Source organism: Ascaphus truei, chromosome 23, assembly GCF_040206685.1.
Source record: "Ascaphus truei isolate aAscTru1 chromosome 23, aAscTru1.hap1, whole genome shotgun sequence".
Lineage (NCBI taxonomy): Eukaryota > Metazoa > Chordata > Amphibia > Anura > Ascaphidae > Ascaphus > Ascaphus truei.
In genome coordinates, this window is record NC_134505.1 from 5,603,601 (window position 1) to 5,609,773 (window position 6,173).

The window sequence follows — 6,173 nt, forward strand, 5'->3', positions numbered from 1 at the left end:
GGTGTTATAGGGAGGGGTTATATGGGGTAATAGGAGGAGTTATAGGGAGGGGTTATATGGGGTAATAGGAGGAGTTATAGGGAGGGGGTATATGGGGTAATAGGAGGAGTTATAGGGAGGGGTTATATGGGGTAATTGGAGGAGTTATAGGGAGGGGATATATGGGGTAATAGGAGGAGTTATAGGGAGGGGGTATATGGGGTAATAGGAGGAGTTATAGGGAGGGGGTATATGGGGTAATAGGAGGAGTTATAGGGAGGGGGTATATGGGGTAATAGGGGGAGTTATAGGGAGGGGGTATATGGGGTAGTAGGAGGAGTTATAGGGAGGGGGTATATGGGGTAGTAGGAGGAGTTATAGGAGGGGGTATATGGGGTAGTAGGAGGAGTTATATGGTTCTGCATGTAATGCCACCTCACTTTTCATTGCTTTTATAAATACACAATTTGAGATGTAGGACGGGCGCTGTTTTTGCATATAAGCGCGTAAACCTTACAGGGGATCCACGTTAAAGCGGACAAGAAGCAAAAAAGGTGACACACTGTGATTGCTCATTTGCATGCCATTACCCAGAATCCCTGGCTGCCGTGGAAGCCCTGCATGCTAAGCAATAATGGGGGACCGCTGGCTGGCGGCCCTGTCTGAGGCGTGAGGATGCTCACACCATGGGACTTGTATCTGTTGGATCTGGGACATACATAGATGTTATTGGGTACCCAGCCCCACCCTTGTTCCTGGATGACCTGCAGTTAGCAAACTGAACACTAGATGGCAATAAAGTAACCAGATTACCCTAGCTATGATCAGTGAGTCCAGGTACCCACTCTCTCCTCTCATATTCCCACTGAGCGTTATTATTCACATCCCACACTCCAACCTATATCTTTCCTTCTCCCGCAGACCCGGATTTCCCAGCTTCTCCCTCACTTCAGAAGTTAGGTGATCATCTCCTGCCTCCTCCGGGTTACGAAATAAATGATGTTACTTGGACACCAGATGAAGGTAGGTCTGTGGCTAGTGACGGGGACGTGGTTAATGGGTTAAAGGGTCAGTCCCACGTAGGGGCAAAGTGACCTAATGACAGGGACGTGTTTAATGGGTTAAAGGGTCAGTCCCACGTAGGGGCAAAGTGACCTAATGACAGGGACGTGGTTAATGGGTTAAAGGATCAGTCCCACGTAGGGGCAAAGTGACCTAATGGCAGGGACGTGGTTAATGGGTTAAAGGGTCAGTCCCACGTAGGGGCAAAGTGACCTAATGACAGGGACATGTTTAATGGGTTAAAGGGGCTGTCCCACGTAGGGGCAAAGTGACCTAATGACAGGGACGTGTTTAATGGGTTAAAGGGTCAGTCCCACGTAGGGGCAAAGTGACCTAATGACAGGGACGTGTTTAATGGGTTAAAGGATCAGTCCCACGTAGGGGCAAAGTGACCTAATGGCAGGGACGTGGTAATGGGTTAAAGGGTCAGTCCCATGTATGGGCAAAGTGACCTAATGACAGGGACGTGTGTAATGGGTTAAAGGGACAGTCCCACATAGGGGCAAAGTGACCTAATGACAGGGGCGTGGTTAATGGGTTAAAGGGACAGTCCCACGTAGGGGCAAAGTGACCTAATGACAGGGACGTGTTTAATGGGTTAAAGGGTCAGTCCCACGTAGGGGCAAAGTGACCTAGTGACAGGGACGTGTTTAATGGGTTAAAGGGACAGTCCCACGTAGGGGCAAAGTGACCTAATGACAGGGGCGTGGTTAATGGGTTAAAGGGACAGTCCCACGTAGGGGCAAAGTGACCTAATGACAGGGACGTGTTTAATGGGTTAAAGGGTAAGTCCCACGTAGGGGCAAAGTGACCTAGTGATAGGGACGTGTTTAATGGGTTAAAGGGTCAGTCCCACGTAGGAGCAAAGTGACCTAATGACAGGGACGTGTTTAATGGGTTAAAGGGTCAGTCCCACGTAGGGGCAAAGTGACCAAATGACAGGGACGTGTTTAATGGGTTAAAGGGTCAGTCCCACGTAGGGGCAAAGTGACCTAATGACAGGGACGTGTGTAATGGTCACACTGCCTCCCTCCTTTCCTTCCCCCTCCCTCTCGCTTCTCTCCCTCTACCCTCCCTCCTTTCTCTGCTCCCCACCCACCCCCCCCCCCCATTAATATTGACTTCATAAATATGGCGAGGAAAATCCGTGTGAGAAGGACTAAAAACACCCGAATCGCAGTTTAACTAGTAAGTCCCATATTTACCGGTCGCTATTAATCTCTCCCACTCTCCATCTGTCCCGCAGCCTCTAACTTCCCAGAATGCCCCTCACCTTGGGACTGTCTCCCTCCGCCTCCGGACTTCTAAACACACATCGGAGCTGATTGAAGGTATCACTGCTGCTATAGCGCCTGCATATGCTGCATCGCAGTACAGAGGGGAGGTGGGGGCTGGGGGGGGAGAGATTTAGGGGTTTAGTCGCCTGTTTATTCTTGCTTCCCAAATGCATAACCTTACATTTATCTGAACCTGCCATTTACCTGCCCACGTTTCCAGTCTCTCCAAGTCCTTCTGCAGAGAAATTACATCCTGTTCTGATTGTACTCCCTTACACAATTTAGTGTCATCAGCAAAGATGGAGACTTTGTTCTCGATGCCAACCTCAAGGTCATTAATAAACAAATTAAAAAGCAGGGGTCCCAGTACCGATCCCTGAGGTACTCCACTCACGACTTTAGCCCAGCCTGAAAAAGGTTCCATTTATGACAACCCTCTGTTGTCTGTCCTTCAACCAGTTTTCAATCCAGGTGCATATATTATTACTGAGTCCAGTTTGCTTTATTTTGTACACCAACCTTTTGTGTGGAACCGTATCAAAAGCCTTTGCAAAATCTCATCTACTGCATTACCTTGGTCTAAATTCCTACTTACCTCCTCAAAGAAACAAATAAGTTAGTTTGGCATGAGCTATCATTCATAAATCCATGCTAATTATTTTGTTTTCCATTAGGTTCCTGAATATTATCCCGTATTAAACCTTCAAGTAGTTTCCCCACTGTTGAAGTCAGGCTTACAGGTCTGCAATTCCCTGGTTGTGATCTAGCTGCCTTTTTAAATATAGGCACCACATCTGCTTTACACCAATATTGTGGTACCGAGCCTGTGGAAATGGAGTCCTTGAATATTAAATATAATGGTTTTGCTATTACTGAGTTTAACTCCTTGAGAACGCTTGGATGTATGCCATCGGGGCCAGGTGCCTTATTTACTTTAATTTTTTGAAGTTGCTTATGAACTTCTTCCTCAGTTAACCAATTGTTAATTAATATGGAGGTTGTGGCTTCCTCCTGAGGCACGACTATTGAACTTGATTCTTCCCTGGTAAACACAGAGGCAAAGAATTTGTTTAATACCTCTGATTTTTCCTTATCTACAATAATCTGCTACCCATCTCACACTGAAAGGGTCCTATATTTTCTTTTCTCATTTTTTTGTTATCAAGGTTCTTAAAGAACTTTTTAGGGTTGATCTTACTTTCTATTGCAATCCTTTTTTCATTTTTCACTTTGCTCCTACGTGGGACTGACCCTTTAACCCATTAAACACGTCCCTGTCACTAGGTCACTTTGCCCCTACGTGGGACTGTCCCTTTAACCCATTAAACACGTCCCTGTCATTAGGTCACTTTGCCCCTACGTGGGACTGACCCTTTAACCCATTAAACACGTCCCTGTCATTAGGTCACTTTGCCCCTAAGTGGGACTGACCCTTTAACCCATTAACCACGTCCCTGTCACTAGGTCACTTTGCCCCTACGTGGGACTGCCCCTTTAACCCATTAACCACGTCCCTGTCACTAGGTCACTTCACCCCTACGTGGGACTGACCCTTTAACCCATTAAACACGTCCCTGTCATTAGGTCACTTTGCCCCTAAGTGGGACTGACCCTTTAACCCATTAAACACGTCCCTGTCACTAGGTCACTTTGCCCCTACGTGGGACTGCCCCTTTAACCCATTAACCACGTCCCTGTCACTAGGTCACTTTGCCCCTACGTGGGACTGCCCCTTTAACCCATTAACCACGTCCCTGTCACTAGGTCACTTCGCCCCTACGTGGGCCTAAATATTTACATAACTTTAATGACAAATGTTTGTTTTCTACGATAATTATAAGGGATTTTCTTTAACCGAGATCTCTTTCCCTGTAGCATTTTCTCCGTACCACGCCAAAGGAAACGATTCCCGTCATCCGTAACCAGGCCCGGAGCATCTTCCATGCCACGGAAAACCACGGTCAATCGGTTAACGACAACAGACAACACTTTTCCCCACGACCCTTCTAACTAACTAATGTATTCCTACTAACCGTGGCAGCATTGTGGTTCTCTAGTGGAGGATCCACATACACGTGTATACTTCACCCTATATGACACCTCACAGAAATCCTGTAATTTCACCCAGGAACTATTAAAAGGTTTTTTTTTTGGAAGCTGTAACCCTGTTTTATTACCACCGCTGCCACCATCACAGATCCCGCAATAGCCCGGAATTTACAAAAAAAACAATTGGGATTTTACACTGTTGACCCCAAGAACTAATTCAATAGACTTGCGACCATTAATGCCCCCAAATTAATACGGTTCCACAAAATCAACATCGTTGTGATCCTTCTATTTGGAAAAGCTCACCCCTTCCTTACTAAGTGGGAGAAACTGCGTCTCGACACCCCTTCCTGCTCTGGGATAAAACAGCATGGAGGGCAGACGCAGCACACTGATGATGTCACTGCCCTCACTTTGGGAGGAAAGAGACACTAATCGATGAGGGCGAGAGAAGCAGGGGATTCTGGGAGAGACCGAAGTCAAAGTTGGCTAACGACGGTCAAACTCTTTTAAAATATATATATTGATATTTTTTTTTTTCCCCTGAATTTTTGACATTTTTTTAAATGATTTGTTTTTCCCCCCCTCCCTTCCCCTCCCCCACAACCCCCCCCCCTCCCTTCCCCTCCCCCACAACCCCCCCCCCCTCCCCCGGATGTTGGAATATTCACTAATTTGTGAAAATATTCGGAAAGGAAATGTAGAAACGTTAAAAAAAATGAATTTTTGAAACTTTGGGGTCGGTTATTTTTGAACTCGTCGTTTCGCGGCTATTCGGAAACATTTGTAATTTGTCTCCGGTCCAGGCTGCGGGTACGGAGCAGCAGTCAGCGCCCGGGCAAAACTCAGCGCCTGAGCTGGGACTGTGGCCCCCCTTCCCCCATCTCCGCTCCTGGCCTCGGGTACGGAGCAGCAGTCAGCGCCACATCGATGGGGGTGGCGTGTTCCTACGGTCCGCTATGAAATTTGGGTAAAACCGGTATTCAGTGAGATCTATCGCTTGGGAGATACCGTTTGGCACAAAAATGCCGAACCGAACGAGTTTGCAGTTGCTTTTTAAGTGCTGTGACCGTGCGATTTCCCTCCAGTCTGGAAGGGGGGAGCAGAGAGAAACAGCAACTCCCGGCACAGCTCCCGGCACAGCTCCCGGCAGAGCTCCCGGCACAGCTCCCGGCACAGCTCCCGGCACAGCTCCCGGCACAGCTCTCGGCACAGCTCCCGGCACAGCTCCCTGCACAGCTCCCGGCACAGCTCCCGGCACAGCTCCCTGCACAGCTCCCGGCACAGCTCCCTGCACAGCTCCCGGCACAGCTCCCTGCACAGCTCCCGGCACAGCTCCCTGCACAGCTCTCGCCAGAGCTCCCGGCACAGCTCCCTGCACAGCTCCCTGCACAGCTCTCAGCACAGCTCCCTGCACAGCTCCCTGCACAGCTCCCGGCACAGGTCTCGGCACAGCTCCCGGCACAGCTCCCGGCACAGCTCCCGGCACAGCTCCCGGCACAGCTCCCTGCACAGCTCTCTGCACAGCTCCCTGCACAGCTCCCTGCACAGCTCCCTGCACAGCTCCCTGCACAGCTCCCGGCACAGCTCCCTGCACAGCTCTCACCAGAGCTCACGGCACAGCTCCCTGCACAGCTCCCGGCACAACTCCCGGCACAGCTCCCGGCACAGCTCCCTGCACAGCTCCCGGCACAGCTCCCGGCACAGCTCCCGGCACAGCTCTCTGCACAGCTCCCTGCACAGCTCCCTGCACAGCTCCCTGCACAGCTCTCAGCACAGCTCCCTGCACAGCTCCCGGCACAGCTC

The 6,173-nt window shown here is 49.7% G+C and overlaps 1 long non-coding RNA gene across 1 annotated transcript in view; it reads left to right on the plus strand.

The window, feature by feature from the left end:
- LOC142472986 (uncharacterized) overlaps positions 1-4,970 on the plus strand; it is a 5,208-nt gene extending 238 nt beyond the window's left edge. The window contains exons 2-4 of the long non-coding RNA XR_012789952.1: positions 901-1,002; positions 2,288-2,372; positions 4,194-4,970. This is a non-coding gene — a long non-coding RNA (uncharacterized LOC142472986). The remainder of the gene's footprint in view (positions 1-900; positions 1,003-2,287; positions 2,373-4,193) is intronic.
- Positions 4,971-6,173: the final 1,203 nt, after the last annotated feature.